Genomic DNA, 12,307 nt, shown 5'->3' on the forward strand with positions numbered 1-12,307 from the left:
TCATGTAATTCACCCATCTACAGTGTACAATTCAATAGCTCTTAGTATATGCACAGAGTTGTGCAACCGTCGCGAGAGCCAGTTTTAGAACATCTTATCGCCCTGAAAGAAGCTGGGTGCTGAGCTACCATTGCCCTCATGCGCCTCCCATCCCACCCTCCAGCCTCCACACTCCCCAGCCCTAGGCAACTACTGATCTCTTTTCTTTCTTCATAGGTTTTCCTGTTCTGGAGTTTCCTATGAATGGAATTATATAATACGTGGTCTTTTGTGTTTAGGTTCTATCACTTAGCATGATGTTTTCAAGGTTCATCCTCATTGTACCATGTACCAGTACTTCATTCCCTTTAACAGCTGAATAATATCCCATTATGTGGAAATACCACATTTTGTTTACTCACCAGTGGGTGAGCAATTGTGTTGTTTCCACCGTTTGCCTATGATGAATAATGCTTCTTACAAACATTAGTGTGCGAGTTTCTGTGCGGACATATGTGTTCACTTCTCTTGGGGGCAAGTGCTGAGAGTGGACTTGCTGACCATGTAGTGACTCTCTGTAATTGTTCATGGACCTGCTGGACTCTCGTCCAAAGCAGCTGTACCATTTCACGTTCCCACCAGCAGCATAGGAAGGTTCTGGTTTCTCCACATTCTCACCAATGCTGGTTTGATTCTAGTCATCCCAGTGGGTGTGAAGTGTGTGTGTTGTCTTGATAGCAGGATGGCGTTCTTCCTGTATGTTGGGGAGTGTCTTCGCTTGTTTGCTAAGACTTTATTGATGTGTCATCTCAACACAAGTGAGGGAATGAAGCGAGTGAACCGGTGAAGGAGGAAATACAAGGCAGAGCCTTACCGACATGGCTGCAGCTGCCCAAGGAAACACATCCGCTTGCCTGGCCGTGCACCTTGCCTCCCATACAGGCTGTGGAGAACGAACGTGTTTTACAAGAACAGTCCTTCGGGGAAAAGAAAAAAAAAAAAGAGTATCTTGAATTTTCTGTCTCCCTTCTCTGGTTGGTGAAGTTTGTCCCTTGGTCACTACGTCCTCCGCTGTCCTGATACTGGTTCTCAGCCCCTCCCTGTAGCTGCTGGGCATCCAGAGCCCACAGCCAACGAGTGCAGCCTCGGAGTCTGAAGCGGTAGGAAGAGCCCAGGGCTGCTTCCGCAGGTCCAGTTGGGTCAGGTGGGCCGTTCCTGTGTCAGTCACTCAGAAAGGGAATAGAAGATTCCCTCTGATTTACAGAGACCTCTGCAAATGGCGGCCAGAGTCTTTGGGGGATGCACCAGGGCAGGGTGTGGGGGGTGAAGAATGCATGCGCCTCGGTGGCCCTGGGGGCGGGGAGGAGGAAAGGGCTGCAAGGGACGCTGGAACGGCAGGTCCGGAGACAGGAGAAGGTATGTGGTTAGGAAACCCACGGAGGTGCTCCCGTTGGCAGCACAGACACTGGGACGGCACAGAGATCAGCATACGGGCCCTGAGCAAGCGTGTCGTGCAAATCTGTCAACGCTTCTTCCGCGTGAAAGGAAAAAAGAAAGAAATCCCGAGAGCTGTGTTCCACGAAGGAGAGTCAGCAGAGGCAAAGGCCAGCTCCTGTCCGGGGGAGGCAGTGATGGGACGTGGGGACCCTGGGGGGACAGCGCGGAGTCAGGCTGCTGCTTCCTAAGGAGCCAAGTTGGACAAGGAGGGGAGAACAGGGCCGGAGGGGTTTTCTTTTGCTTTAAAGACGGGAGAGCCACACATTTAAATGCTGATGGAAGATTCCAGTAGCAAGAGAGAGAAAAGGGGGAGAAAGTGTGGGTAACTCCTGAAGAGTCCTGCTGAGGAGGGACGGGTGTGGGGTGAGCAGGGGTCGGCTGTCCCCAGCAAGGCCTGGGCCCGCAGGCGGTGGGCCAGGAGGGTGGGCTCCAGGGCACCGCCCTCAGGGCTTTCGGGTTTGCCGGAGGCTTCGGAGTGAGGGGTGAGCTGGCCGAGCGAGGGCCTCCTGGGGCTCCGTGCCAGGGCTCCACAGGGTCTCAAGGGCGGCGCGATGACCCCTGGGCGCACCGTCTCGAGGCATCGGAAGCTGGGTCTTCCCAGGCGCAACGAAGGAAGGCCAGCGGGGCAGGGAAGCTTAGCGAATCGAGGAGCGGTTCCGGAAGTGGAGCGGAGGCCCGGGCAGGGGGCGGCGGCCCCCCGGGAGGCAGAATCGTGCAGCGTGCCGTGAGAACTCGGTGCGCCCTCCCCCGTGTGGCCTCCGTGTTCTGTCCACTGGCCTAACCCAGGCACCTACACATGCGTTACTGGGCACACGATCTGGAGGAGAGACTGCGGTCACGGGGCGGGGGTGCGGTTCAGAGGGACAGCAGCTGTGGACGATGGTGACCCGCCACGGAGCGGCCCTGGCGTTGGGCGGCCGACGTGGTGAGGGAGAGGCGCGCCGGCCACGGGGTCGGGCGCGGAGAGGCCGAGGCGTGGTGAGTCGTACTCGCGCGGGAGGACGGAGTTGCTGAGGCAGGACGGGCCGTGGAGGGGGACGTGTGCCTGGCCCCCCCGTCCCCAGGGAGTGACGGCGGTGGACTCGGACGGTGGTAGGTGGCTGCGGCTAAGAGGCTGCGCTGGGTTGAATAGCGTCCCCCCCCAGATTCGTGTCCCTTCTGGGACCTCAGACTACAACCTCGTTTGGAAATTGGGTCGTTGCAGCTGTGGTTAGTCAAGATGAGGTCACGCCGGAGCAGGGCTGGCCCTCAACCCAGCATGACTGGTGTCCTACTAAGAAGAGAGAGCCACAGAGAGGGAGGACACAGAGAAAGGCCACGTCACGGTGGAGGCACAGAGTGGAGAGATGCAGCTGCAAGCCGAGGAAGCCGAGGGTGCCCGGGAGCCCCCGAAGCTGAAAGGGGCAGGAAGGGCGCTCCCCTGGAGCCTTCAGAGGGAGCGCGCTGCTGACGGCGCTGGGTTTCAGACTGCTGGTCTCCCGAACCGAGAGACGATAAATGCCTGTTGCTGTGAGGCCCCCAGTTTGGGGTGCTTCGTTACAGAGGCCCCAGGAAAGTAACACAGAGGGAAGGACAGGTCTGTGGGACAGCTGCACAGCAGGTGGCACGGGACAGCTGCACAGCAGGTGGCACGGGACAGCCAGGTCCTGCCAAGGCCTGGAGGCGTGGGCGAGGGCGGGGAAGAGGCCGAGATAGCGGGCAAGTTCACTGTCCAGACGGGGATTTCTAGAGGGCGGGGGCGTAGCCGGGAGGAGGATGTGGAATCAGGGAAGAGGAGAGGTGGGTGGACAGCGTCTCATCGTGCCTCACAGCCCTGTCTTCCTTGCTTATTGTCCAAAATGCAGACACTCGACATGGCCTCTGTTACCGTTATTATTTTTTAATAGTTTTTTGTTTGCGCCGGGCCTTCGTTGCAGCATGTGGACGCTTAGTTGCGGCATGCGTGCGGGATCTACTTCCCAGACCAGGGATCAAACCCGGGCCCCCTGCATTGGGAGCGCGGGGTCTTAACCACTGCGCCACCAGGGAAGTCCCTGGCCTCTGTTATTTAACCTTCACGAACACCTGAAGGATAGGTGTCATCTGTTACCTAGCTGTGAAGAATTTGAGTCCCGAATTAAGAAATTTGCTCAGAGCTGTTGCACCTGCGTGACAGGGCAGAGATTCAAATCCAGGTCCATCTGAGTCGGAAGCTGCTGCCCTCCCTCCTCCTTCCTACCGCCCCCTCCAAACCCTCACTGAGCGTCTGCTGTATACACTGAATACAGAAGCTCATGCATCTACATGTGTCCTGTACAAGCGCACAAGCTGGTAGAGAAGGGCGTCGTGTGAGCTTCGCAGGGCTTTAGTAGCAAATTGTCATAAACTTGTGGCTCAAAATAACGCACATTTATTGTCTTACGAGTTCTGGAGGATGGAAGTCCGAAATGGGCTTCAGTGAGTTAAAGTCGAGGCATCACAGGCTGTGCTCCTTCTGGAGGCCCCCTGCCTCTCCCAGCTCCTGGAGACCCCCACTACCCTGGGTTCGTGGCCCCTCCTATATGAGCCTGACCTCTGCTTCTGTGCTCCCGTCTCCTTCTCTGACTCTGCAGCTTCTCTCTGTCACTTCTGAGGACCCTCCTGGGTAACCCAGGGCAGTCTCCCCATCTCAAGAGCCTTGACGTGACCGCACGTGCCAGAGTGCCGTTGTCGTGCAGGGCACCGTGGTCCCAGGCTCCAGGGATTAGGACGTGGACAGGTGGGAAGAGCACTGTGTCCTGCAGCCAGAGATGTGGGACCACCGTCCGATGCAGGTTTCCTCGCAGAGGTTCACACAGGATGCCATGGAAACCCAGACGTGCCCCTCGGGGGTGAGATGCTCGAGCCCATCGCGTGGAGACCGGGGCAGTGGGGGCGGGTGGGTGTCTGGAGGAGGGAGGGGAGTTCGTAGGGCCAAACCCCGAGGGACATGCGCAGTAACTTAGGCTTTATCCCCTGGGCTGGTGTCTGCAGACCTTAATTTTTTCTGGAGAAGGAAGGATTTATTCTTACGTGCAGGAAGTAAGAAGACACCGGGGATCTTTGCCAAAGCAGCGTCTTCTCTCCGCAGACCTTTTTCGATCACGTGTCTGTTGGTTAAACGAGGGTTAGCTCTCACCCTAAATAAGTGTGTCAGTGTATTTAAAAATTATACGTGTGTCGCTGTACTAATACCTTGTGTACTTTTATAAGATGTATAAAACAGGAATTGACTAACAGCACGCCCTGAATTTTAGCTGGACTCGTGATGACACTTCCCAGGCTCCCTTGAGTGCAGGCGTGGCCACGGGCCAACGGGATGTGAGCAGACATGCCTGGGCCACTTCTGGATCATCTCTTTTTAAAAATTAATTAATATATGTATGTACTTACGTATGTACGTACATATGTATTTATTTTTGGCTGCGTTGGGTCTTCGTTGCTGCGCGCGGGCTTTCTCTAGTTGAGGCGAGCGGGGGCTCCTCTTTGTTCCGGTGCATGAGCTTCTCATTGTGGTGGCTTCTCTTGCTGCGGAGCGTGGGCTTCAGTAGCTGCAGCGTACGGGCTCAGTAGTTGTGGCTCGCGGGCTCTAGGTGCGCGGGCTCCATTAGTTGTGGAGCGCGAGCTTAGTTGCTCCTCGGCACGTGGGATCCTCCCGGACCGGGGCACGAACCCGTGTCCCCTGCATCGACAGGCGGATTCTCAACCACTGCGCCACCAGGGAAGCCCTGGGACACCTCTTTAAAGACAAGGTGCTTTCCTGAGTCCCTTCTTAGTCTCCCCTGATTCCTGCAACAGAGAATGTGGATGGGAAGGTGAGCCAGTTTCTCCCTGCCGACAAGTTGACACGGTCAGGACAGAGGAGGCGCAGGCCCTGTGGAATGACCTGTGAAGCATGGTCTGCTCATGTCCACATGATTTCAGGAGAGAGCGCTAAACATCTGCCTAAGTCTGTCATCTTTGATCGCCCAGTTACAGCAGCTTTGGTTTTTACCCTGATGCGTATACTGTGTTCAAGTTCACGTTTAAGCTCAAGCTGTTTTTCCTAAGGGCTTTGCCGTGAGATGTATAACAGAGCTCCGCCTGGCCGAAAATATGTTCGTGGCCGCTTCCCATCTCCTTACAGGGGATGGGAAGGGTTTTATTACTGTTATATACACGCAAGAAGGACACGGATTATGAAGTGGTCTCTGAGTTAAGACGACCTGTAAGCCGCATCAGGGGCTGCAGCGTGGTAGCCGTGGGCTGAAATCCACGCTGGCGGTGTGGCCCACGTGTGCCTGGACACGTCACGTCGGGCGTGGCCCGCAGCTGCCTCTGGCCGAGCCGAGTTGCCGCTGCCAGCCTGTTTGGTGAAAGTCAGCAGAACGGGATTTCCGTCTGGAAACACTTTGCGAGCCCTGGGGTGCCTTGCTGCTTGAGAGGTGGCGCGCCTCGGGAGCTCGGGAGTGGTCATGCTCCGGGAGGCGGTCACGCCTGGGTGGGCCAAGACCAGGTGCAGCAGGAACTGCCCGGGAGACAGGCCACGGCGCGATGTTGGCTCGCCTGGCAGGGCTGGAGGGGGGCCGGGAGCCGGGAGCTGTGGGGTAGAGTGTGGGGTTCGCTGTGCCTTCTCTCCCCTCCGTGCCTGGGGCCAGGTGCAGCTGGTGGGGTCTGTGGCCCGTTGGGATGAGCCCCTCCTCCCCCCCCAGAAGGTCTCAGGGAGCACAGAGCCCATGACCCCTGCCGAGTGGCCCTTCGGTCCAGGGTCTGCGAGGGAGAAGAGGGCATTGTGGCTTCTCCTCGGCCGCGGCCGGAGACGGGGTGGGGCAGAGACCCCCATCCTCAGGACCGAAGGTGGAAAGGCCTGGCTCCACTTCCTGCCTCAGAAGTGAGCGAGGGGTACAGCCTGGGGACAGCGACTGAGGATGTCTGTGCTTCTCTGGTTTGTTGCTGTTTTTAATCCTTTGTCGCCTTTCCTGTGGTTATTGGCAACAAAATCTTTAAAACGGAAAAAGGGTGTTCGTATGTGCCCTTGTTCGAGATTAACAAGAAAGGGGAAAAGTGGAAAAATGACGACCTGTTTTTCAGCCAGGTTTGGGGTGAGCTGGGCGGAATGGGGGACAGGGCCCCAAGGGGTAAAGTGGGTGACGGTAGCAACACAGAGAGGACAGAGGCTGCCCGGGGTACGAGTCTGGCCCAGCTGCGTAACAGGGAGGGTTTCTGGAATTCCTCGGGGACGCAGAGGGAAGGGGGAGGTTCCCAGCGGGCCCGGGTGGGCGGTGCTGCCGTCCAGCTGGCTGGTGACCCTGGGTCCTGGAGGAGGAGCAGGTCGTGCTGTGGGATCGGGCGAGGGTGGGAGGGAGGGTGGGGGATGCTGGGAAGGTGCTTGGACACGCAGGGGTCTGGACCCCAGCAGATTTCAACAGGAACGTGTGTGAAAGATGGAGGAAGCAAAGGAGACATCCTGACGGCCCATAAGCACATGAAAACATGCTCCCGTCGCTAATCGTCAGGGAAACGCAAGTCAACCCCGTCGTGAGATGCCACCTCGCACCCGCGGGGTCGGCTGTTTCTGAAAACGGAAACAAAAGGTAGGTGTTGGCGAGGACGTGGAGCCGTTGGAACGCTGTGTATTGGTGGTGGTGGTGTAAAATGGTGCCGTCCGTGTGGAAAATACAAGAGTGACTTGTCAAAAAGTTAAACATAAAATTGCCGTACAATTCAGCAAGTCCATTTCCGGATTTATACCTGAAAGAAGTGAAAGCAGGGATTGGAACAGGTATCTGTACACTGTGTTCGTGGCGGCATTATTCACTGTAGCCAAAAGGTGGAAGCCCCCTAAGTGTCCATCAGTGGATGATGGATAAACAAAATGAGGTCCGTCCACACAAGGAACTATGATTCAGCCTTAAAAAGGAAGGACGTTCTGTCACCTGCTGCAACAGGGATGGACCTTGAGGACAATACGCCAAGTGAAACAAGTGAGTCACAGAAAGAGTAATGCTTGGAGATGCACTTATTTGAGGTCCCTAGAGGAGTCGAATTCATAGTCAGAAAGTAGATGGTGGAACTTCCCTGGCGGTCCAGTGGTTAAGAATCCGCCTTCCAATGCAGGGGATGCGGGTTTGATCCCTGGTTGGGGAACTAAGATCCCACATCCCTCAGGGCAACTAAGCCCACGCACTGCAACTACTGAGCCCACGTGCCACAACTAGAGAGGAGCCCGCATGCCACAAAAATGATCCCGCGTGCTGCAACTAAAACACGACACAGCCAAATAAATAAATACATAAATAAATACATACATACATAAATAACATGTTAAAAGTCAGTATTTAACCAAAAGAAAAGAAAGTAGATGGTGGTTACCAGGGTTTCAGGGGAGGGGAGAATGGGGGGGGGCTAGTGTTTAATGCGGACAGAGTTAGAATTTAGGAAGGTTCTGGAGATGGATGGTGGTGATGGTGGCAGAACAGTATAAATGTTCTTAACACCGTTGAACAGTGCACTTAAAAGTGGTTAAAAGGGTAAATTATACGTTAAGTATATTTTACCACAATTTTAAAGAATGTGGCGAAAACAGACAACTGAAGAAGAGGAAAGCAGACCTGACGGCGGCCTGGTTTTCCGTTTTGCATCTGATGACACCGGGCCTGCCTTCCGCAGCCCCTGGTTTCAGTGAGGAGAGAGAGACGAGGGGGAGGCCCTCGTCCAGACCCTCGGCTGCTGCGCGCTCAGCATCGTTGTGGGGCTGCAAGGCCTCTGTTATGCGTCATCTTCTCGTTAAGCTTCTTTTCTTGGTACTCGTCAGCCTCTCTTCCGTGCTCTCCCAGCGCATGACCTCTGGACTTCAGTGACCTTTGCACACTGAGTGCGAGCGTTTGCTGAAAGGCCAGCTGTGTTACAAGAGCGCTCTCGGGTCACCGGGGGATTCCACGACTCCTTGGGCTCATCCGTTGGTGGGTCCTCTCAGGATCTTCCCCGGAGCTCCTTGCCGCCTGCACCACCCATCCGCTCTCACCCTGCTGATGGGTCTCCCCCGCAGGCTGCCCCCCGAGACCGCATCTCCCTGACCCCCTTGCCGGCTGCCTGGGGGTGGGGTCTGGCCAGTGGGAGGCACTGGCCAGAGATGGGAGGGTGGGGGGCCTGGGGTGCCCCGTTCCTCTCCCTCCTTGCCCACAGCCATGCCCTCCGGTGGCCCCTCCAGCTCCATCGGCTCTGGGCGTGGGAATGGCCCCTGGCCTACTGCTGGTCTGTGGCTGCCTCACCATCCCCCCTTTGTTCCTTTCACCCTGGCCACCCCTCTAAGTATTTTCAGCAAAGCTTCTTTCTTGAAACGATCCAGGAGACCTGAGTCCTGTTGGGGCTCCTTGGGACCACCACCACCTCTTCTACTCCCAGCAAGAGGCTTCCGGAAGTCTCTGCGAGGACCGCAAGCCAGTGCCGTCACTTCAGGTCACCAGTGGCAACACTGAAGCTTCTGAGAGCCGTCCCCGAGGCCTAACAGATGCTGCTGTGGGTGTGCAGGCCCGCCGGGAGAAGTGGGTGACGTAGCCGCCTCTCCCGGGGTCGCTAGAGGGCCAGTTGCTGAGTGGTGAGAGTTACGGGGTGAGGATCACAGAAGGAGAGCCGTCCAGTAGTGATAGGAAAGCCCCAGGCACGAGACAGTTTGCATGTGTCTTTTCACCGTGCCTGGGTAGGAGGTATAGTAGGGTTTTTGGGGAGTAGGGTTCGTGGGCATCAAGGTGTGGGCAAGGTCATTCTACCTCCAGAGGCTCTAGTGGAGCATCCTGGCCTGCGTCTTCCCCTCCCAGCCGCGTCGCCTGAAGTCTGCCTCTGCCACCCCACGGCCGTCCGCCCCACGTGTCTGTGTCTTCACGCGGTGTGTCTCTCCTCTTCTCCGAAACACACCAGTCGTGGTGGATCAAGGGCCCCCCGTTCCAGTGTGGCTTCATGTTCACTAATTCCATCCGCAACAACCCTAGTTCCAAACAGGTGCTGGGGGTTAGGACGTAGGCGCGTCCTCGGGGGGACCCGGTTCAACCCCTGCGGTACCTCTTCCATTCCCGGCAGGTGAGACCTCAGGAAGGCCAAATCGTAACGCAAAGGCCAGGGCGCCCGGCGTGAGCTCTGGCTGGCGTCTGGAAAGCATCTTTTCTAACTGAGGCCAGACGATGGGTCTGTCCAGAGCAGGGAGTTTTAGCCACGCTCTAAATGGTTGGGCTAATTCAGAGAACATGTTTATTAGTAGTCTCAAAAACACTATGGAAATTTCACTGGAATAAATAATTTAATAAAGAATTTAAGGATGTTAGAAGTAGGAAATGCCCTGGCAGGTCACCTTAAAAGTGTCTGTATGTGCGGTTAATTATGTAAATAACTCACGTTCACATGGGAAACTCAGAAGTTAAAACAGGAACATAAAAGTGACCTATAATCCCCAAACCCAGGGATGGCCATGGGTAGCATTTTGGTATACACACGACCAGATCATTTTGTGTGTATAATTACTATGTAAGTTTCCAGACAAGATTTTACTCTCAGGACTATATGGCACATAATATTCTGTGTCTTGTTTTCCAGTTTACCCCTCCCCCAACAATCCAGGGTAAACATCACTCAGGATAAGAAACATACCTTTACAACAACAAGTTTTCTGCTGCATAGGTGTGTGTGTGTGTGTGTGTGTGTGTGTGTGTGTGTAATTTCTTAACCTGTCTTATCACTGGACATTTATAGACAGCCTCATATTTTTCAGTATCATAAACAAAGCTTCAACGAACGTCTTCATAGCTAAATACTTATGTGCGTCTTTCTCCTTTTTTCCTTAGGATAAATTCCAGCACGTTCTGATAAAATAATTCAATTGCACAGCCAGCCAAATGCATGCGATTCTCGATCCCATATTAACCAGTCCATCTGATTTCTGACTGTGGAATTAATATTCCTCACCAGTTCTCATCTCTGGTGCAGCGCTGCTCTACTTCCTCAGATGTAAGCAAGGTATAATTAGTGATAATCTCCCAAACTCCATCTTGGGTCAGTCACTCGTGGGACAGATGGCTCTTGTTCTACTTTTCATTCACAGTGATTTCCTTGTTCCCTATTTTCTTTAAAATCAGAGCTGAGCTTAAATCGCTTAAACTGTGGTTTAATAGGAACCCCTTCAACTGCTTATACTTTTAAATATTCAGTTGCTGTTTTAAAGTAAGAGCGTTTAAAGCTCGTGGCTATTAATGAACAGGATAGGCACACTTCACCGGGGCTAGATTTAGTTTGCTTTTGTTGCATATTTAATTTTGCTGAAAAGCAATTTAATCTGCTAATGGGATTCTTCCTTTTTGCAGTAAGTAAAGTTTGGGGAATTGTAATTTAGTAATTATAATTGAGTATTGGACTAATTTCCTCCTCAGATACAGGAGGTGCTGGGTATAAAATTAAGAGCTGAGAGAAGAGAAGAGCCTCCACCGTGCCCAAACTCAGGGCCATCGCTATTCTCTGATCCGAGGGTTGCGCCCAAAGGGGGCGAACCACGAGGATTTGGGGTGTGTGGATGAACTCCACCTCCAAGCGAGACTGGGCCACCTCCAGGGCGACCCCCTGCCGTGCCTGGGGTCAGTGTCAGCGTCAGCGTAGCTGTGAGACCCATCAGAAGCTGAAAACAATAAACCTTGTACAACCAAACTTAGCACCAGGAACCCACCTGCAAGGGTTTACTTCCTGTAAGAGTAGCAAAGGGTGGGGAGTGGAGAGGTTCCTCTGATTCCCTGAGTTCATCTGATCTGGTTGGGAGCTCTGATCACAGGAGGGGGATTCATTCGTGCAGAACGTACCCAGGGGCTGCCGACCGGGAGACCTGTCTCTCTGTGCGGACCTGCACGCGTGCACGCGGGCTCTGCTGAGTCCTGCTGCGTGTATGTCGAAGCTCTGTTACTAAGCTCATACACATTTGTGACCGTTAGGACTTCGTGATAAATTGACCCTCCTGTTATTATGAAATGTCCCTCTTTATTTCTGGTGGTACTCTTTCTGCAAGTGTCTTTGGTCTGATGTTAATACAGCAACTGACGGTGTGTGCCTTTCCCCACCCTTTTGCTTTCGGCCTATCTGTGTATTTACATTTGAAGTGCATCCCTTGCAGACAGCATATCATCGGGTCTCCCTTCTTAAAATCCACTCTGAATATGTCTCTGTCTTTTCTTTGGAGAGTCTAATCCTCTCCATTTATTGTAATTACTGCTGTGATACGAGGTCTGTCATTTTGCTTTTTGTGTTCTGATTGTCCTTTTCCAGTTGGTTGATTTTTAGAATTCTATTGTAATTTATCGGTTGTCTTTTGGATCTGTGTCCTTTTTGCATTTTCTTAGTGCTTGCTCTAGGGATTACAGTGTACGTCCTCTACTGATCCCTGTTAGAGTTAATGTTGTATCACTAGAGTTGATATTGTGTCATTTAGAGTTCATATTGTCTCATTTCACGTAAATGTAAAAGTTGGCAACGGGTAAAAAAAAACAAACCTGTTCACCCCCGACCTACTTATGCTGTGGTTGTTGTATGTGTTACATCTACACTGATACAAACCCTCTAATGTTGTGGTTGTTTATTTGCGCAGCTACACACGTTATAAAGAAGAGAAGGCGCCCGGATCTGGGAGCCGCGTGAAGCCCTTTTCTGTGTTGTGCTGGCTCCTCACGCCGTGGTGTTTCGGCCCCTCTCGTCTTTACTGGGCTATAGTTCTTTGTGACGGGTGCCCCGAAAGCGTAGGCAGGGCTGGAGGGTCTCTCACAGACCTGTGACGGCTGCACGGTCGGAGCACAGGAAGAGCCAAGGGGGCTCTGCTCCCCTCGTGCGG

This window comes from Kogia breviceps, chromosome 9, assembly GCF_026419965.1.
Source record: "Kogia breviceps isolate mKogBre1 chromosome 9, mKogBre1 haplotype 1, whole genome shotgun sequence".
Classification (NCBI taxonomy): domain Eukaryota; kingdom Metazoa; phylum Chordata; class Mammalia; order Artiodactyla; family Physeteridae; genus Kogia; species Kogia breviceps.